Here is a 22,352-nt window from a genome sequence, read left to right as displayed (position 1 = left end):
TAGGTTTGTGTCAGAGCATTCCTGACTGTCTTTTTCTCCTAAAAATACAGGAAGGGTCTAGCTGTGGCCCTTATATGGAAGAGGGCCGATTTCCCTGCCTGGTTATCCAAAGTGCCCTCACAAAGCCTCTGCGTGAGTCCAGGGGCACCGCAGGGAGCCTTGGCAGACCCAGGGACTGCTTACTGTCTTTTGTGACTTTGGTAGGTGAACCTGGGGTGTGGTTTGAAATTGACCACGTTGGTCATTTTTATGAATCGATTTGTGCAAACAAACCCGTGGGAAGTGTTCCTAATATAAACAGCCTGAGTTATTGCCATCTCACCTTCATCTGACCCCCGGGAGCTCTAAAGAAAAGCCCATCATACTCACCTGGCCTTCAGCCCGAACCAGGCAATTAGGCCGCTAGCCAGGATGAGACTGAAAGAGAAGGAGCCTCCAAGTCTGATGACACCCGCTGTTCCCTTGGCTTGTGCTATGCACTGACCATCGTATCTCTTGTATAAGTGAGGCAAGTATGATCATCTCCATTTTATAAGACAGGAAATTGAAACTTGGAGTTCAATGTATTTCCCACGATCACACAACTATGTAAGCTGCAGTGTTAGGATTCAAACCCAGCTCTCTCTCCAAAACCTACTCGTTAGCCAGCCCCTGCCTCTTCTTGTACTTAGCTTTGGGTTTCAGGTTCTTGACTCATAGTCTGTGTGAACTCCCACCTTCTAGACTTGGGCAGTGCACAGCCTGCACATCTGTAGAGTGGCTCAAACCAAGTTTAATTGGCTTGAAACCATCCCAAGGCCAAGATTCTAAACCTGGCCTAAAATCTAGAGTTTTGCTGCTCCAAATATAATCCCTGCCCTGAAGGGTCAGCAGTGTAACCTTTTTAGGAATGTAAACTTGGGGGGCCCACTCCAGATCTAATGAATCACAATCTTCAAACCTGGAGACCAGGAATCTATACCCAGGGCTTCTCCACTTTGATGTGCACTGAAATCACCTAGGGATCTTATTAAATGCAGATTCTGATTCAGGAGGGCTAAGGAGATCATGTTGAGCTTCTGCTTCTTTAGCCAGCTCTGGGATGATGTGAATGCCCCGAGCCACATTCGGAATAACATGGCTCTACATTAGCTGTTCTCAAACTTAAGCCTGCATTCAAATCACTTGGAGGGCTTCTTAATACACAGATTTCTGGGCCACATCCCAAGAGAATCTGATTCAGAGGGTCTGGGATGAGGCCCAAGACTTTACACTTCTAACAAGTCTCCAGGTGATGCACAGGGACCCCAGTTTGAGAACCACTGTTCTAGCCTACCAGAACTTTCTTAAATTAGACAATTAACCTCATTGCTTGGTATCTCCGTGAGCTCTACTCCATCCCCTAATCCTGTAATTTTAGAGCTGAAAGAGACTTCAGATACCAGAGGCAAAGCCAGGATTAAGCATCCTGTCTCTATTCAGCATTGTTTACTCTCCTGCTGGCTCTGAAGGCTCCATAAATTCTCCAGCATCCAGCAACTGCAGTATTTTGGGGGAGCTCTCCATCTTGAGCCAGCTTTGCAGGCGCTTGAATCCCAATCCGACACATATGTCATAGGCACAATCCGTGAAAACACAGGGTCCTCCTACTTCACAGTTCTGTGAAGATAGAGCTTTGGAAAAAACCAGCAGCCAGGCTGGCAGCCGTGGTGGAGAGAAAATGCAGCAGCTTGTAGGCAAACCCAGACAGACAAGGTGATTCAGCACGGAAGCCCTGGAGCAACATAATGGACCAGGATACCCACAGCAACTGCCAGCCACGTTGTGCTAGGCAATTCTGAGAAGGTCATTTAACTTCTCTGTGCCTGAGAAATCTCCCTACCCACCCCTCTTTTTTGGAAAACAATACTGTCATTCAAGTAAATACACATAAAAGAGGGCTTCATATGTAGACTTGGGTTGGGGGTTGGAACATTTGGTTTCTGTTCTGCGAAAAATCATTCAATGCTCAGTGGCTTAAAAAAAAAGCAACCATTTATTACTGCTTATGAGTTTTGGGGAAAAAGTAGATGTGTGCAAGGTTCCTGTTGTCACTCCTGCCTTGTTCTATTGGGGAAAAGCAAGACCCACGACCGGCCTACTGCTTGATGGGAGGGGCTGTAACATCACAGGCTAAAGAAATAGAAAGGGGGGAAGGTGGCCATTTTTGCAATGTGCCACAGAGATGTTTTGTTTGGTTAGGAGATCCTGAGACAAAGATATTAAAGCAAGTGGTATATTTGGTTACTTGGGAAGTAAAGGAAATACTGTCAGGGGAGTAGGGGATTGAGACACAGAGCAAAGCAGCCAGTAAAGGGTACCTAACTGGGCCAGCTAGCACTCTGGGCAGTTGGAGCTTAATGCCATTGGAAAACTCTGGAAATGTTGGACACAGAATTTTTGTTGTCCTACCTGAGAGGGAGCTGGAATATTTGTACTATACATCAATTCACATCCATCCTTTGTTGAGAGCTGCTCTCAGGGGACACTAATTCTCCATCATTTCAACTTTCCATGCTGAGCAGAGTGGCCCCAGAGGTATGTAGGTCCTGGCAGCTGGTGGCCTGGCCACTGTGCACTGAAGAAGTAAGGGCGGGAGATACAGGTAGGATACCTCCAGTATCTCCTGCAGTGCAGTGGTGATAAAACAGAAGAAAAAAAACTCAAGCTTCTGTTTTAAGCTAGTCAAAACCTCTTTCTTTCTTTTCTTTCTTTCTTTCTTCTTTCTTTCTTTCTTTCTTTCTTTCTTTCTTTCTTTCTTTCTTTCTTTCTTGTTTTTCTGTCTTTCTATCTTTCTTTGTCTTTCTTTCTTGTCTACTTGTTTTATTTTGGGTAATGCCTCATTTCTCTTGCTGGCAAAGGTCAGGACACTAGATGGCATCATATCAAGTTGCCCTACAACTCAGGAAACAGATGCCAGGCAGTGTTCCTAATTGTCCTTGGAATCGAACAATACCAGCCTGAGCTGAGAGCGAAGGATTGTGTCTGCAGCAGGGAGCAGTGGTGGCCATTTGGCCACGGCTCTGTCTGGGCTCACTGTCAGCAACTTCACAAACCACTGGGGGAGGATGGGGAGCAGACGGAGCATGGAGGGGCAGGCAGAGGTCTCTGGCACTTTCTAAGGAGTGGGATTCACAAAATCCCTGGAAGGAAGCAGTAAGGAGAATGACACTTTCCACCCCCAGAAAGATATCTGAAGTATATAGAAAAATGGGCTGGAAGCAAAAAACCTGAGACTAATGGTAAAGATTTATTCTTGGAGGGTGAGAGTGAAAAGAAGGTAGTAGGATGAGGTTGTAAGTAAGAGTCAAAGTGATTTAATATTTAAAATATTTGAAACAAGAAAAAAGGCCAGGAATGATCAGTTCTTCATAATGGATTTTAGGTGGTTATCATATTGTTATCTTTACTTTTTCTTAAATTAAAAAAAAAAATGTGTTGTGGAAAATGGATATGATGTCCTGTAATTAGCAAGGTCCAGTAGGGTTCAAGAAGGAACACTGATCTGTTTCTTGGGTAAACTTTGTCAAATACTTTCCCTTCTGAGCCTCTATTTCATTATTTATAAAATGAAGATACTAAGAGTAGCCATGTCACAGGATTGTGACAAGACTCAAATGACGTAATGTACCCGCAGTACGTAGTACAGTACCCCAAACAAGATGGTCCTTCCAAAAATGCTCTCTGCTCCCTTTGCCCCTCCCCCCAGACACTTAGCACCAAGGGTGCAAGGGTTAAGCTCCTCTATCACACTGAGTCAAACCAGATCATTAGCTAGTTGTCTAGATACAGCAAAACAGAAAAATCTTAACTAAGCCTATCCTGGCTCCTCTGAATCCAGAGACAGAGTTGGTCTTAAAAAAGAGGAGAAAATGTTTCTTGGAAATATAGCTAGAGGGACATCTTCCGTTGTGTAAAAAGGGATTCTGGAATTTATCAATTCTTGACTTTTCACCGGGCCTTAAGGTTTTCTACCTTGAAGGGGCACTAACCCTTTCCAGAACAGACCTAGGTGCTTTTGCATGGCTTGTGAAAGAGCTACTGTCTTTCTCTGAGTGTAAATGAGAACTCTTGACTCCTTATACAAATTAGAGAAGACCCATGGCTAGCCTTGACAACACACAATGTTGTGAGGATAAGAGAGGAATAATGGGCCTCTAAGAGTGGAAGGTATGGAATGAAATCTGTTGAATGGAGAAATGAGAACCTGACCTCCAGGAAAAAAGGGATCTCCGGTTTCTTTCCATCTCACCAGGGAAGCTGAGGGTAGTAGCCTCAGAAAGGAACAGAATATCCCTCAGGGTCTCATTTTATCTGAGATTCTCTGAATCAGGAAGAAATTGTCCCTAAACAAAGATAGAGAAGGCAGAGCCAAGAGCCACTGGGCTGGGCTTGCTCCATACAGGGATTACAAATAATCTCAGCCTTCTCCACGCTCCAGGGTCCACGGGAGCTGGTGTGTTTGTATGTCTTTGTACGGGACTTCCCAACCATTTTGTATCAGTTACCCATTACCATAACAATGCTGCATAATAAACCATCCCAAAATTTAGTGACTTGAAACAATAACCATTTAGTTCACATTTCTGAGGCTAGCAATTGGAACTGAATTGGAAAGTTGTGGGCTCAGTTGAGCTGTCATGTGAGTAGGGTCAGTGGCAGATGTGGCAGGCAGCTCTGTAATCTGAGATGGGCTTTCTCACATCTCAGGGACTGAAGTATCTATCTCTTCTTTCTGCGCATCTGTTCTACTTTGCTTTCTCTGCAGAATCTCTCCATTTACTTGCAAACTTCCTCATAGTCCTTACTGGCAGCCACACTCCTAAGGCTACAAGAATCTGTATCTCTGCCCTTCACTGCTAGGTGGCTGCAACAGTCCCTGTGCGCGCACGCACGTGTGTGTGTGTGTGTGTGTGTGTGTGTGTGGTTCAACTTCCCAAAGAAAGAAAATTTATTAGCTCAGCCAGATCTATACATGGCTACCCTTGAGCCACATGTCCACTCCTGGATTAACCAGTCATGCTGAGAGATGCTATGGAAGGAAAAGGGAAATCAGATTTCCCTCTGTAAAATGAAGGGTAGGGATTAAGAAAATCCACAATCCCTTTATCAGCTCTAACATTCTATGAAAATGGGAGAGATAGAGAATGAATTAAGAAAATTTAAAAGCGTTATGCGAGGTCCATCAAAGGGATAAGTTGAGCCGTTGCTTGCTTTATATTTGAATGCTGTGCATGGTTTTCATGATGGCAATAATAATTTATTGACAAAATGCTTTTATTGAATTGCCTTTACTGAAGAGGCCCTGCATGCTTTTTCACCAGCTTGTTACAATTAAAAGCAGCAGTAAACAGAGCCTTTCTATTTAGATTGAAAAGCAACAATTAGGCTTGCTCAGCTATAAATAGGAGGCAGCTTCACATCTATGGCCCCAACTGCACACATTAGAGACTCCATCCCCAGATGCCCCCAATTTATTTCTGCAGGGCAAACCAATAAATTGTCAAACTCTGACCTTAAAGCTGACAATTTCTTAGAAAATGGAAGTAGGTAAATTATGTATAATTCTAGATAATTACTGGGATGTCCATGAGGCCAGGAAATGAGTACACATGCTGGAAATCTAAATTTACAAGCTTCTAGCTTTTTCATTTTACCGTTATCAAATCACATTTTGCCTGTCAGGGAAACTGTCAGACCTGGCTTTCCTTTGCCTGAGAGGCATGAAAGAAAAAAATAAATTTTAAAATGAAGGGAGGGGAAAATGGAAAATATAAAGTTCTTTCTCAAGATTCCCAGTGATTCAGTAAAGAGACCAGAACATGGACAGTCAGTGCTAAATATTTTTTAATTTAAAAAAAAAGTGCCATTCATCTCATTTATAAGCCACATATACTAAGTTTTCAGAGTCCTAAAGGCATTTATTTCAACCTTCTTATTTTCTGCAGGAGAAACCAGAGGCTCAGGAAGCCATAGGAACTGTCCAAGGTCATAGAACTTGACAATGGCAAGCTTTCCTGACTACCACTCCTGTGTTGATTGAATGGAAAAATTTGCCTTCTCCTTCTTTCCAGTACAAAAGACTAGATTACTGGGACCTACATAATAAAAAGTTCAAAGGATGCAATATTTCTTTGAGTGCAAGACAAGCTTTCAAAGGTGACAAGATTTTCCCACTTAGAGATATAAGGTCCACTCTGCCTCTGTATCCCCCATGTGAACCAAAAGTCACAGGTTTCCAAAATCCCCCAAAAGAGTGATTTTACAAAATATGTCTTGGGCAATCATATCCTTTGAGACTTGCAGGTCTTGGTTTTCTGTTTGAGCATGCCCTGTCTCCTAATGATTTTCCAACTGCCTCTGACTTTCCTTCGGTCATGTGCTGGGATATTCTGTTTTGACCTTTGCATCTTCTCTATCATCTCTGTGCCACAGGGGATGGATATTTATGGGTTCTTCAATGGTACCCGAGTCATTTGGCCACCATTGAGTTTGGCTAATGTGGGGTGGGTAACTAATAGGTGACTGGATAGCAAGCAATAAAAAAAAAAAAATCCAGATTTTCTATTCTTTCATTTCCTGCAGAGTGAAGTAGAGTTGCCCAGCTGAGCTCATCCCAGATTATCCAAACTCAAGTCAAAATCCAGACACATGAGTGAGAATAAATAACCTGTAATACAGCCACATGCAGAAGAATGAAACTGGACCATTCTCTTACACCACACACAAAAATAAACTCAAAGTGGTAGAAAGATCTAAATGTGAGACAAGAATCCAACAAATACTAGAGGAAAATACAGGCAACAACCTTTTTGAACTTGGCCATGTCAACTTCTTGCAAGATACATCTATGAAGGCAAGGGAAACAAAGGCAAAAATGAACTATTAAGACTTCATCAAGATAAAAAGCTATTGCACAGCAAAAGAAACAGTCCACAAAACTAAAAGACAACCTACAGAATGGGAGAAGATATTTGCAATTGACATATCAGATAAAGGGCTAGTATCCAAGATCTATAAAGAATTTCTCAAACTCAACACCCAAGAAACAAACAATCCAGTCATGATATGGGCAGAAGACATGAACAGACATTTCTCCAAAGAAGACCTACACATGGCCAACAAGCACATGAAAAAATGCTCCATATCACTTGTCCTCAGGGAAATACAAATCAAAACCGCAATGAAATACCACCTCACACCAGTGAGAATGGCGAAAATTAACAAGACAGGGAACAACAAATGTTGGAGAGGATGTGGAGAAAGGGAACCCTCCTGTGCTGTTGGTGGGAATGCAAACTGGTGCAGCCACTCTGGAAAATAGTATGGAGGTTCCTCAAGAAGTTAAAAATAGAGCTATCCTATGACCCAGCAATGGTACTACTGGGTATTTACCCCAAAGACACTGATGTAGTGAAACGCTGGAACACCTGCACCAATGTTCATAGCAGCAATGTCCACAATAGCCAAACTGTGGAAGGAGACATAATGTCTTCTGACAGATGAATGGATAAAGAAGATGTGGTCTATATTTACAATGGAATATTCCTCAGCCATCAGAAAAGACAAATACCCACCATTTGCTTTGACATGGATGAAACTGGAGGGTATTATGCTGAGTGAAATAAGTTAATCGGAGAAGGGCAATCATCATATGGTTTCACTCATATGTGGAATATAATAGTGAAAAGGATTATAAGGGAAAGGAGGGGAACTGAGTGGGAAAAATTAGAGAGGGAGACAAACCACGAGAGCCTCCTAACTCTGGGAAACAAACAAAGGGTTGCGGAAGGGGAGGTGGGTGGGGGGATGGGGTAACTGGGTGACAGGCACTAAGGAGAGCACTTGATGGGATGAGCACTGGGTGTTATACAATATGTTGGCAAATTGAATTTAAATTTTTAAAAAGAAAAATGACCTGCAGTAAGCCACTCAATTTTCAGTGGTAGTGTGTTGTGCAGGAATAGCTAATACAAAATATCACACACACACACACACACACACACACAAAATATGACACAGAGAAAGAAGAGTTTACACAATAACGCCTTCTAGAAACTGAGATAAACTACTCCAAAGACCAGAAATGGAAGTGAATGCAGAGGAGTAACTGGGATTAAGTTTTCAGACTCACTTAACTCCAGATCCAGAAGCAAATGGTCAATGGAGAAATCTGGATTGCTGTGTGGTAACAAGAGCAAAAGTGTCCCATGGGAAGGAAGAGACTCTTCAAACTCACTGAAGTCAGAAGCCAGGTTTGAGATTTTCTCACCCATTAAAGGACACTGAAATACACTCTTAAAACTATGTCTCAACTACCATTTTTGGAAAACTGTGTGACAGGGAAGCTTTAAGAAATAGTCTTTCATCCTCAGTTGCTGAGTATGTAATAACTCCAATATCAGTTAAGTTTGGGAGCTGTGAGCTACCAATGTAAGACCTACTTTTGACTAAATGTTCCTAGGAGGTGGTGGAAGAAGAAACCGAATGTAAATCTGCAAGACTATAAGACATGGGGGTTGAGGTGGGGGAATGGGGGAAAGAGAGAGGGAGGGAGAGAACCTCCATTCAATAATAGAATTCCAAAACACATGAGGAAATAACACTAAGAGCAAAAAAAAAAAAAAAAAAAAAAAGCAACAGGAAATTAATTTACTCAAGATGAAATGGAAATAATAAGAGATAATTTCCCACAGATCTTCACTGAAATAACTACTAAACTATGTATTTCAGACAAAAGAAGAAAACACCCTGAGAGAGATGAAATGGAGTACATAAACAATAGTACAGAATTTTATAAAATATGATCAATGTAGTTTGCTATTGACTCAAAAAGAGAAAGATATTTTTCATATAACTAGCTATAATTCAAATACTACCAAGGAAAATATGGATGGGGAAGGTGTTCGGTGAGTAATTCGAGCATATTAAGTTCCTGGGTTATTTAGGATGAGGGAGAGACACCGAATAACTTAAACTCTGTTAAGTTTTTTATGCTTTAAGCTTTAAGAACATGATTATCAGACCAGAATTTTAAAAATCCAGCTGTGTGTGATTTACAATAGAAACACCTAAAATATAATCATCCAGAAAAGTTGAAAATAAAGAAATGGAAAAAAGAACAAAAAGGCAATTACTAACTAATAGAAAGCTATACAGCTATATTAATATCAGATTGAATTGAAATTGAATGCAGGCCAAAAAGCATAAAAGGAGACCTAATATCATAAAAGAAACAATTCTGTATTTGAATTGGCTTGAAATATATAGGAAATATATATGGCTTAAAATGGTTTGAAATATAAAGGAAAAATAATACACTAAGTTGCAAGACAAAATTAAAAAAAAATCTACCATCCTATTCAAGGTCTTAAAACACATATATCAAAACCTCTGGATCTAGCAGAAAATAGCAATGTATATTTAAAAAGCTAAATAACAAATAAATAAATAAATAAATAAATAAATAAATAAATAAATAAATAAAAAGCTAAATAACCCATTTTAGGAGTACCTAGCTGGCTCAGTCAGTAGAGTATACAACTCTTGATCTCGGGGTTATGAGTTCAAGCCCCACTTTGGGTGGAGAGCCTACTAAAAAATAAAATAATAATCCATTTTGTAGCTCTAGAAACTGAGGCTCAGGGAAGTTGAGTGACTCCCTCAAGATCACAGTTTATACGAGTCAGAGCCAGAACTAAGACATCTTCTAATGCTAAATCCTATGCCTTACTTGTTTTATAACACTAAAGCGTATAGAATAAACTGCATATTTGCAGAACTGACTAGCCTTTTCCAGACCCTTAAAATAATTTTAAGTATGCATAAGTTAGCGTATCTGTTAGCACATCTTAAGTTAGCTATACGTTGGTGTTTTACTCACATGTCCTGGGGTTCCTTTGACCTTTTCAGTTTGCCTTCCTTTCCTTTCTATGTATTTTGCTTCTAATTGTTCAACTCTGATTCTCTTTAAAAAACCACCCTTGGCCACTGGGGTGGTCAGTGAGAGACAGAAGTTCCTGGGATTTTATGTCCTCAAGAATGGTCATTATCCAATAATGAACTAGGGTGGAAAAATGAAAGCCCAGCTCCCTTGCTTTGGGATTAGACCAAAATCTGAGGTGTAACTTACTCCTCTATCCTCCACTATAGGATCACGCCAAGGCTGGAACTCTACTTTGCTTCTTCCCTTTTCTGTCCTGCTTTCTGCACCCAGTTTTTCCCAAGAGAACCTCTTCAATAAACCAAATTGCACGTGAATTATCATCTCAAGATCTGCTTCTTTGAATCCTTTCCTAAAATAAGGATCACATAGGACACCTGGGTGGCTCAGTGGTTGATCATCTGCCTTCGGCTCAGGATGCAATCCCAGAGTCCTAGGACTGAGTTCCACGTCTGGCTCCCTGCAGGGAGCCAGCTTCTCCCTCTGCCTATGTCTCTGCCTCTCTCTCTGTGTCTGTCATGAATAAAATCTTAAAAAAAAAAAAAAAGGATCATACACTCTGTACTAGAAGTATAGAGGGAGTAGAGAATAGTCCTAGTGAAAGAAGGTTTGAGTGACTCAGGGTTCCTAATGTTTTTGTCGTTTGGAATTTCCAGTTTTATTTAGGCACTGGCAATCTGGCATTGTGAATGTAGTGTCTGCCAAAGTAGAAAAAACTCTTGCAATTTTAGACTTGGGGTCAATAACTATTGACTGTCCAACTTTCCCTAACAGACCCTCTTGGGTCCAATTCTGGATGAATGATGGTCACAGCTAGAGGATTCTTGGCTTATAATTTTCTCTCCCTCTCCCTCTCTTCTTTCCTCTTTTTTTCTAAGACTGGCTCTGAAGATGTAAAAATGGCAACTCAGAGCTCTGGGCTTTAAAATGCCAAATGATTGATCATCATACAAACATCATTATGACCTTGCAGGTTGATTTGGCCATTATGTCAGCCCCTACTTCGTATTGCATAGCTTTGCATTTCTTTACTTTACAAATTTGGATCTGCAAACTGGCCTTAGGTAGAAATCCAGGTAGAAATCCAGAAATCTACAAATGGGCCCTAGGTAGAAATCCAGGGACATCGGTAGAAGTCCAGGGCCATTACATAGCAGACAAAAATTCCATTACCCACTGTGGCCTAGAATATTATTTATATAATAAAATAGTTTCTATTTCTTGAATGTATGCTATGTGCCATTTTACAAATGAAGGAATTGAGGTTTACAAAAGAAAATTAACTTGTCCAGATGCACATGGCTAGTATATAGTTAGGTTTTGCCACCAACAGACCAAGGATTTGATGCGTCCCATAAGATCCCTGGACCTCCGTGTATACTATAAGTCAGAGCATACCTTGCCCCTGGTTTTGCTGACCTGGGCTCTAGCACCGGATTTCTCTCTGGTTTTCTTGCTAAGTATTCTACTTGTATTTTCCTGGTTAAGACCCTGACATCCGGGGATCCCTGGGTGGCTCAGCGGTTTAAAGCCTGACTTTGGCCCAGGATCCTGGAGTCCCGGGATCGAGTCCCACGTCAGGCTCCCTGCATGGGAGCCTGCTTCCCCCTCCTCCTGTGTCTCTGCCTCTCTCTCTCTCTCTCTCTCTCTCTGTCTATGATAAATAAATAAATAAATCTTTAAAAAAAAAAAAAGACCCTGATATCCATTCTCAGCCCACTTGTTTCCTTTCCCTGGGAGCTGACACCTGCTCCTCAAAATATATCTTCTATCTCTACCTACCATCCTTTACATATACACATAGCTGGAGGATTTGCCTGAATACACATCTCTGGGTACTGCCTACTTCAAAACCCTGCTCACCTCCTACCAAAGTTGGCTGTGGCAATGACAGCCTAAAACCCTAAGCGCCATGTTAGGTCATCCCCATAAGTAGAGCTCAAGATGGGGGAAAATCAGGTGCCTATAGTGCATTGAGAAAGGACTTTTAGGAGAAGCATCTAAGGGAGAAAAGCAGACAAGATAGGGGAAGAAGCCAGTCAAAGACATGTGTTCAGGTAAAATCTAAACTTGGTCTGATCCATGAAAGACACTGGAGCACAAATCACAATGCTGACATGATCAGTCCCCTCATTAAGGCAAGGGAATTTTCCTTTTGTATCTTTGTATCAGTCAGTCATTTCTATAGGCTTGTCCTGGTGGAAGTGTAAAGATGTAAGCATGAGTTGAGGGCAATGCTTGGGGAAGGGAGCCTTTATGAGCCCTTAGCAGCCAATACTCATAGCAGCCAGGGCCTGGGATCTCCTGCCCATCCAACAGCATGTACCACAAGTGCCTGAGCCATGGGCCCTGAACACAGGGACTTCAGCAATCAAATCCCTTTCTCTCTCATTCCCTATTCCTGGCCTCCTCCTGCTTCCCACCAGCCCAAGTGGCTGGGGTCCCCCATGCCAGCTGCTCATCCACAGCTTACTTGATTTTAGTATCTGCACAGAGTCAACTGAATTGGCGCCTGACACTTTATTAGTGTTCTAAATCTTTGTTTACAGTTACCAAGACTCCCCAGGTGGTAGCAAAAAAGTCAACAAGGAAATAAAACTCCACCAGCTGGTGTATTAGTTGCGGATAAAACCCCCACACAGGTAACAGCTGGGTATGCACCCACAAGCCCTTGGGCACCGCTGGCCCTGAAGGCTCATCTGGAGTTGCATGTTTTAATCCCCCTTTCCAAGCCAGCCTGTTTATTCTCCACATCTTCCAGTTCCTTTGCAACCTGTGAGCCTCAGGAAGTGAGGCAGTAATGAGCTTTGAAGCTGTTCCACTCCCTTTGACAGCCTACAACAGTCTTTTGATCCAATTGCTTACTGCTACCTCCAGCAATCTCTTGGCAAAATCTGTGCCATTACACCCCATTGTTTCTGTATCCTAAAACTCATGTCTTTTGATGCTAAATCCTATGTGCTTCCTAGTGTGTGAAATTAACACTTTAATGCAGCCCTGAAAAAACTCTCCAGCCTGTTTTATCTGGGTCTAAAGAAATTAGGGTGGGGGCACCTGGGGGGCTCAGTTGGTTAAGTATCTGCCTTCCGCTCAGGATCTCGGGGTCCTGGGATCAAGCCCCACCTAGGGCTCTCTGCTCAGTGGGGAGTTTGTTTCTGCCCTCCCCACCCCCCACACTCATGCTCTCTCTCTCTCTCAAATAAATTAAATCTAAAAAACAAAAAAAAAGAAAGAAAGAAAAGAAAAATAAAAAAAAAAGAAATTAGGGTGAAAGAAAACGAAAAAGAATGTCATGCAGAGGGGCCAAGAGAAATATGCTAACTGTTGCCACTGTTGCTGCTTCAGCTTCCCTGGACTACATGCAGGTAACCCATGGGCTAGAGACCCCATGCAGGCCTCAACAACCTTGGACTTGAGAGCCTTTGCTTGAATCCTGGTTCCAACAAGTCAGAGCTGGGTGATCTGGGACAAGTGACTTAAAGTCTTCATGCAGCGAATTTCTTCTGGTAATTTCTTCTAAAATAATAGAAACTATTACACAGTTGCTGTGAGGATGCCATTTGAAAACACATATTAAACATTCTGCTTCAAAGCTGTACCTAGATTTGGTGGGGCCTGAAGTTTATACAAATATACCCTCACACAAATTAAAATAAATGAAAACATTTACATTTGCAAATTTTATGAAAACATAACCATGTGAACATGCTAAGTCCCCTTTCAGAGCCTTAAGAAGGGTCCTGCATGTGAAGAGGTCCCAAATTTCAGCTTCATTGGCTTTACTGTAAATCTGCCTTTGCTTACCACAATGACTGGCATTTAGCCAGTGCTCACTAAAAGTTAACTATCATGGGGATCCCTGGGTGGCACAGCGGTTTAGCGCCTGCCTTTGGCCCAGGGCGCGATCCTGGAGACCCGGGATTGAATCCCACGTCGGGCTCCCGGTGCATGGAGCTTGCTTCTCCCTCTGCCTATGTCTCTGCCTCTCTCTCTCTCTCTCTCTCTGTGTGTGTGTGACTATCATAAAAATAAAAAATTTAAATAAAATAAAATAAAAAAATAAAAGTTAACTATCATGGATTTGGTTTGGGAAAGAAGGGCCTTTGTTTCTTATGCATGTGCTCCTTGTTAGACCCAGTGCCTCTTGGGAATGACCTGCAGACCTGTTCAGGTGGTCTGGGATCTAGGGGAAGTTTAGGAGAATGTATGTGTGTCTGTGTGGAGCAGTACCTTAGGAAAGAGATGGGACCAACTGTATTATTTAGGGTAAATAATGTTAGCCCTATACCAAACAAGCTCTACAATTTCAGCAATCCAGCAATTTAGAAATGTAGTTCTTAGTCATATAAATTCCACCAGGTTCTCTTGGTTTGGTTAAGACCCAGACTCCTTCATCTCATGACTCCTCATCTTAGTTTGTTAGAATCTTCTCCATTCACCTGGTAAGTAGGAAAAACAGAAAATGGTAGAGAGCTCATGGAAAATTTTCATGGGCCACATTCTTCTGGATAGAACTCAGGTACATGTCTACAACTAACTGTAAAGGAGTCTAGGAAATGTAGTCTAGCTGAGTAGCCAGGAAGAAAGGGAAATGGAGTAGGCAAGCCAATTACACCTTTGCCAAGCTAACTTTCCTCTAAGCTTGACTAAGGACCACAAGGCAGGGGTGAAGTAGTTTTTTGGAGCCTGATAATGAGCAGAGTACTGTCCATAGACTGAGTAGGTAAGAGTTATGGGAAACACAGAAGATAAAAAGAAATCATAAGAGGCAGGTCTATAGCTTCAAAGTTCAGTGAGGTCTTTTGTTGACCTTCTGCTGATCCTACTAAAGGACACAGTCTGGGGCAACTGGCTCATGCCGGTTGGAGGAATATATGACTCTTGATCTCACAGTCAGGAGTTCAAGCTCCATAGGGAATGTAGAGATTACTTAAATAAATAAACTTAAAAAAATAAAAGAGTCCATGGAAAGATCAAGGAAAAACCCCTCTACTAGTAGGTTGTCTAAGAAGAACAAGGGCCTACTGAAGTACTAGAAGAAGACCGTGGACCAGACCATGTAGACTAAGCTAGAGATAGGAACAAAGGGTGAAGAATGGTCCCCATCCCTGAAAGGTAGAAAGCAATTCATGCTCAAGGAAAAGTCCACAATTTTGGAGAATAGACCAAAGGAAGAGGAACCAAAGAGAAGTATCAGAAAAGACGCAAAAAATATCATAATCTTAGTAGGGAAGATGACAGAACCTACGATGGAAAGCAGAGAGTCAACTCTACCTTTTGGCCACAGCATCACAGCATCTTTTCCTTCCTAGAGAAGGAAATTTAGGCATTCCACATCCACAGAAAGCAGTAAGCAGGATCTGGATTAATAGTCTCTATCATGTGAGGATGTACAGCAATTTCCTCCAACAGAATCACCAAACCCTATTGCAACCTCAAGAGCCAAAAGCAAGATCTTGGCCTCATGATGTAGTAGGGGTGGTGAATTAAGTGATTTGGGAATTTCTGTATATTATGGGGTCCCAAGAGACTTTGGATTATTCTCACCTGCCTAATGCAGAAGAGAAAATTTAGGATCCTTTATATATTTTTTTCTTTCTAAAGTTTAATTCCATTCAGACACACAGTAGTTAAAGTTTACACAAAGTCCAGTCTCAAGTACATTTTCAGGATGGCAGATTAAGCCAAGAAGGAAGCAACCACCGTCCACCTCCACCCCATAGAATGAGGTCCCCTGACCCTCAATTCTGAAAACCGATGGACTCCAAAGTTAAACTTGCTTCAAGGCCTCCACATCTCTTCTCAGCGGCAGCTGAACCTCACCAGCTCAGTTTTATCCAAATCTCAAAGGTCAATCTTTACCTGTAAAGGTAGAGTTTACCTCGCTTTCATGGTGTCAGCTTTTCCTCGATGCCCTAATTCTGAAGTGTCTATAATCCTGTTTAAATAGCTGGATCATTTCTTTCCAGATATAGCCCACTACCAGATGGCTCAGCACCAATGGGATAGGTGCTACTGCAAGTTCTCCTGCTCTTTGCATCTCTCTGTTTGTCCTGTCCTACTGGATCACTTGCTTTGTCCCAGGCTACTATCTCTGCATGACTTACTCCTGCATACTCTTCAGATCTGGCTTGAATTTCAATTCCTTAGAGTATTGTGTTGTGATTAATCTATCTCAAACACCTACCTCTGTCATTCTCTTCCACATTACTCTGCATTATAGAATTTATTTATTTGCATTAATCTCTTTCCTGTCTCCCTTACTAGAATACGACATACACAAGGGAGTCAGTTTGTCCTGTTTACCAAAACAACCCTAGAACGACCCTATAATTCCTAGGGAATTAATAAATATTTGTTGATTAAATAGACACTGTATCCTACCTGCCCCTCTATTTTTTTTCCAGCAACAGCATCTTGGTTCTTTCCCTTTCAGCTTAACCCCAAGTTAATGAGTCTAGTCCAGCTCTGTCCCAAGCTACAAAATTTCACATTGATAGAGAATGACAAGGATGCACTTTGAACAAGTATTTGTGATTTTATATCTTGGGGAAATTTAACTAATAGACTCATATTCTGGAAAACATTTGCTATTGTATCAGCCACCTCTGGGGTTCTCTGCACTTTCTCTAGAACGTATTACAGGATTGGAAGATAAGAAAGATCATCATTCAACTGTAAAGCTCAGAAAACTTCCTCTCGGTCTCCCTCTTGGCTTTAAAGTAGAAATGAATAATGTATAGAACTTCTCCCCACTGTTGCTTTTCCAGAAAGACATGGTGCTAAACTATAAGCTCCATACATCAAAACTGACTGCCTTGTTCATTTCTGTAAACCAAGTACCTAGAACAACTGCTGGCATATGGTGATGCTCAATAAATGCATGTTGAATGCCTGTGGAATGAACCCCAGGAGCCAGCATCATAAACATTTACCAATTAACTAGACAGAGTCCTAAGCCTTTGGAATAAAGATGTTGGTGATAGCATCCCCAAGTTAGTTCTGTCAGAGTCACTAGTGAGAGGATGGATTTCACTGACCCAAATGTTAGCACCCTAAGGAATAGAAAACTAAAGACCTTCTTTGCTGGTTTTATCATTTAACCTAGTACTCTTTACTCAGCAGAACTTAGCTCCTAATAATAAGTCAATTCTACAGCGGGGAATTTTATTCTTTCACTATCTTGAAGTCATGTAAGTTTCAAGAAAAGGAGTTAGACCTGGGCTAGGTGTCAGAAATTAAAACGAAGACCTAATTTGCATGTCTTTCACCTATGCAATCCTTTCTTAAACATACTTACAAATGAGGATTCCCTAAACCACTGTTAAGTGGTTTCCTCTGAAGGGTTAGGTAGCTATATCCCTATCTTGCTTTCTCTCTGCCTTCTGATTTTACGTGCTGGGTAATCTAATCACCACAAGGATGGGCTGGTTGCAGAAAGCAGAGCATTGAGTCTTGGTACAGTCAGATGTTTGTGTATTTTCCCTTTTACTGTGAATATGAAGACATGCCAAAGTTTTCAATGAATAATAGAGCTCATCTTAAAGATAACATTGTTTTTTTCCTGAAAATGATCAAACTCCAGGTAATAACAGATTATATCACAGTACCTTCAGAGTGCCTCATTACTGCTTTTCCAGAATTTAGCTGTATTCTATAGGAAAAACCCAAACTACTGGGGTGAAGTATTACAATATTTTCACAAGTGTTGAAAGGATCCCAACTATCAAAAATATGTCAATGTGCCCAAATGGAGACCACTACGTTTGCATGCAATGTCTAAGCCGCTTTCCTGGCACATGGTTGTTTAAGAAACCACTTTTCTTGCTATGCCGTGATAATCTTGCCTCATTCCCACCAAAAGCAAGACAGAATCAGAATAAAATGACTGAGGATAATCCCTAAAATGTGACTTTAAAAGTGTGAAGTGGTTTCTCGGAGACCTGGAAAGCACACATTGTTTAGATTGACCCAAAGTCATCCCCCGGGGTAAGATGGTTTTAAGAGGGCTGTACATTCTTTGACACACCTCCCACTGAAAGATAGAAGATAGGTAGATGTTCCCATCCCTTGAAATTGGGTGGGCTTTGTCATTGCCTCAACTGAAAGAGTGCAACAGAAGTAACACTGTGTGACTTCCAAGACCGGGTATGAAAAGGGGCAAAGAGGTTCTTCCTTGTTCTCTTGGAATACTCACTCTTGGTGACTTCATCTGCCCTATAAGAAATCTGACAACCCGGAGGCTGTCCTGCTCAGGGTACCATGTGGTACCTTTGAGATGGGGAGAAAGAGAAAAAGAGAGAGATGAACAATGAGTCCCAAATATTCTAGCTTCTGCCATTTGATCTTCTCCGCCTAGGGAATGCAGTATGTATATGAATGAAGAAGCCTCAAGAGGACTCTAGCCCTAGCTGCTGTCTGTAACCAAAGCTGGAAGCCAGAAATGCCTAGATGAGCCTGACTCCAGAACCATATGAGATACTAATAAATTGTTGTTGTTCTAAGCTGCAATAAATAACTAGAACAGGAGGCATGTGGCACCTTGGGTGCTATAGAACTCAACCCAAATGATTCTCCTGCCTACTACTGTACACAAGTCTATGATAGACAGCACTGATGGGGAGCACACAGAGACAAGTCAAAGCCTTATGGGACACTGGAGCTGGTAGCTGTCAGCCTGCTACAATTTAGGAGACACTCAATGGAACTTCCCTCAGGGGACTGCTCAGGCCCTTGAATGCTCCCATGGTAATTGCTCCAATAGGATCTGCAAGCTGGAAAACTTGCAAAATATAGAGATCCCCACATCCAACGGGCTTCAAACTGGGAACACTTGGGATTTTGAGAATGGCCTGCCAGGAAAGTAGGGTGCAAAGCAAGGCTGGTGGGTACAGTTTATTCCCATTGTCTGATCTCAGGGACAGGGTTCCTTTCTTCTTCCCAGTCTTGCTGGTAGAATATGTGACTCAAGTAGCCAACCAGTGTAATACATTCCTCTGGGCCTTATAAATGGTGTAGGATTGGACATGCAGTCTATGCCAGGCCAATCAAAATGAAAGTCAGAACATTCACAGGGAATACTAGAGAAGAGATGCTCTTTCTTTTTCAGTATATTAGATTTAGAAGGATATTCTTCTGGGAGCTTCTAGCAGCTGTCCTGTGATGAGGAGGGGCAGGTGATCCTGGGGATGGAGTAGAAAGAGGGAAAGCAGAGGGGATGAGGAGACAGATACAAACAAACAAAACTGATCTTGATAACTTTGTACCTGTGTATCCCAGCTATTCTTGAAGCTGGATCTTCCTGGGCTATTTTATGTGAACCCACGGATTTCTTTTCTTTCTCTTGTTGATTTAAGCAACTAGAATTAAAGAACATCAATGAATACATATATGCTAAGATCCTTTTGAATTTTATGTTTGAAAATTATGTCTGGTGCTAAAGATGTGTTTACAAACAGCTGATCTTAGTCCAGCTTATCTACTACTTGATGTTTTACAAAAGGAAAGGAGTAAAGTCAAATTAGTACCCTAGTCACCTGACACAGCTCCATGAAATGATGATAATGATGATGATGTTGATATTAACATTCACTGAGCCCTAATCCTGGGCAAGACAATGTTCCAAGTACTATAAATATATTAGCTCATTTAATCATCTCAATAATATTATAGAGTACTCTATTATTATCCCCATATACAAATGATGGAATTGAGGTACAAAAAGGATAAATAATATCCTGCAGATCACACAGCTAGTAAGTGGTGAAGTTCAGATTGAACCTAGCTTATTCTCCTAGCTCTACTCTATACCACTTCTTTAAAGGTTGAATACCTTCTGGTCAATCAAAAGTTCTGGGGCCTCATGTTACATGCCCCAAAGTACCTGCCTTATGTATGTCTACCTGGTTCTGACATCTTTACCAGAAGTAAGAAGATGCAGAGATCAAAGAGAAGAATTTTAACTTAGGTTGTCAACTTGCCTCTACTTCCAAAATTTCTCATGCTTAAAAATATGACACAGTGTTTTATTCTTCATTAGAAAAAAAATCAAATTGTAGCTGACTCCAAATCTTCATTTCACTTGGGTTAGGGAGGATCCAATCACAGTGAATACGTATGTTCTTCTCTCCCACTCCTCAGCTCACAGAAAGGTCCGGGAAGTTGTATGCAGAATACAATTTGGGGCGGGGAGGAAGGGGTTGGGATTCTCCCTGGTATTTGGTCACCCTGTATGCTTATTGTTCAGACTGGTGCAATCCCTGGAAGGAAGGTGGCTCTGACAGTTTTCTGTCATTCTTGGATACAGGATACTTTGCTGAGACTGCTTTCCCGGAGTGTGATGGCAAGCTTCCCTTTGTGGGCCTCACATCCATTTAATTCTAAGGAGATGCCAGCGTACAAAATTCAGAAGCCACTATCCCCTTCTTTGTCTCCATTAATTTCCACCTATCCCTTTCCGTTGATGAAGAACACAAATGTCCGTATTGCCCCCACTCTGTTCTTTGTAGCGCTTTTCATAATGCATAGGTTTCAGCCTAAATTAAAGTGCGCCTTTAAAAGAATTGTGGGGCTCTTAACCATTCATGCATCATTTATTTTCATATCCCTTTAACCACCTTTTAAAAAATCTCTTAGAAGTCCAGTCGATTTAGGGGTTAGTTACTGTGTATTTTAATTGACCATTCAATTCAAATAAATGTGGAGGAAATTATAACCCTCTTCAACAGCTCAATGACAATTTAAGGAGAATGAGACCTTGATTGAAACCATTAGGAACTTAGGAACCAGACTCGGATGTGGTTGGATGTGGTCAAGGAAATAGCCCAGGAACTTTTAAATCCTGTCTTACTTTGCATTTACGAAAAACTTTAAAACGACAAAACTAGGAGAGATACTACCTCAAGTTTTGAAATCATTTAATAAACAGATTGAATGAAATTATTATAGTTGGCATTGAAAAATATTGATAACCAAAATTTTATCTTTTAAAAATAAAAATGATGGTTCTCACCTAGCCTATAGGCTTGAAGCAGGGAAAGAAAGCATTTCAATATCCCTTCATCTGTTACATATGTTGATCAACCCACATAACCAGACAAACTCCTGATCAGATGGGCCATCTGCAAACTCCTAAGAACACACTTTTCTATCAGCTGCATTTTATTTATTCCCTTTTTGGATCTGTGAACAGAGTAGGATGCTCTAAACATCTCCCAGGGTCTGTAAACAGGCTGAGGGTTAGAAGACCACCCTAGCAGGCAGTCAACTTAACTACAAATAAGAATGAAGAAACAAGGGGCACCTGGGTGGTTCAGTTGGTTGAGCATCTGACTCTTGATCTCAGCTCAGGTCTCAATGTCAGGGTTATAAGTTCAAGCCCCTCCATCATGGGCATGGAGCCTACTTAAAAAAAAAAAAAAAAGAATGAAGAAATAAGAAAGAAAGAACCTACTATGTGTCAGACAGTGTGCAGAAGCTTCTTCATAAGCCATCACATTTTTGTCTCCTAATCCTATGAAAGGAGGTGAGCATATTACAGATGAGAATCATCCTAAGGCTAAGTGATCTGGTAAAGATTACATATGAGTAGTACACTTAGGACTTATACATTTATTCATTGATCATCTACCAGTAGCCAGGCACCTGACTATATAAATGCTTCTCAAAATTTGGCACACATCAGAAACTCCTGGAAATTTTGTGAAACACTCCTGGGTCCCACCTCCCAGAAGTTCTGATTCAATAGGTCTGAAGTAAGCCCAAGAGTTTGCATTTCCAACATGCTTTCAGCTGCTGCTGCTGCTGCTGCTGCTGGGTGAGAACACCATTTTGAGTGGTGAACAACACACACCACCTCTGCTTTCTCAGAGCCCACAGCCATCAATGGGCAATAATTTATACATGTGAGGGATAGATGGGGGAACAAGGTGCTATAGAAGCACATGGGAAGGGCCTCTACCTAAAAGTTTGGGGATCAGGTTTCCTGGGAGAAATTTCAGGCTAAGCTGACAACTTTAGATTGAGGAGGAATTCTTGCCATTGAAGGCAGCTGGGAGGTGAAGAGAAGAGGGAGGATTCTGAAAGGAGGGGACAGCATTGCAAAAACTCAGAGATGAAAAGGCATATTCAAAAAGGAAGAAGTCATTGAATATGACTGAGTGGCAAGAGGAGAGCAGAATATGCAAAAGATGTAAACTATTTTAAGGAATTTAGGGTTTATGCTGGTGATAAAGAAAAGCCTTGAAGGGCCTGAAGCAGAACAGTGTGAAAATCAGATCTTTGTTTTATAAGAACATTACAGGCAATGTTCAAAACTGCAGATAAAGAGGATGTGGAAATCCTTTCACCTTTAAATTCAGGTCTGGGGCAGCCCGGGTGGCTCAGCGGTTTA

At 41.4% G+C, this 22,352-nt stretch overlaps 1 long non-coding RNA gene across 10 annotated transcripts in view; it reads right to left on the bottom strand.

Annotated features, from left to right (window-relative positions):
- LOC112673596 (uncharacterized) overlaps positions 1-22,352 on the bottom strand; it is a 130,052-nt gene that overhangs the window by 14,623 nt on the left and 93,077 nt on the right. The window contains exons 6-8 of one of the 10 annotated variants that reach the window (XR_003144917.3): positions 21,414-21,473; positions 19,228-19,320; positions 13,825-14,400 (exon numbers count right to left, since the gene is read on the bottom strand). This is a non-coding gene — a long non-coding RNA (uncharacterized LOC112673596). Of the gene's footprint in view, positions 1-13,824; positions 14,401-18,850; positions 19,321-21,263; positions 21,365-21,413; positions 21,474-22,352 lie in introns of those variants that run through there. The other 9 variants (XR_007405398.1, XR_003144915.3, XR_007405396.1 and 6 more) reach the window with 9 other exon arrangements.

The sequence above is a fragment of the Canis lupus genome, chromosome 24 (assembly GCF_003254725.2).
Source record: "Canis lupus dingo isolate Sandy chromosome 24, ASM325472v2, whole genome shotgun sequence".
Taxonomy (NCBI): Eukaryota; Metazoa; Chordata; class Mammalia; order Carnivora; family Canidae; genus Canis; species Canis lupus.
The sequence above is the reverse complement of the archived record's forward strand: the minus strand, read 5'-3'. Positions and strand labels throughout refer to the sequence as shown.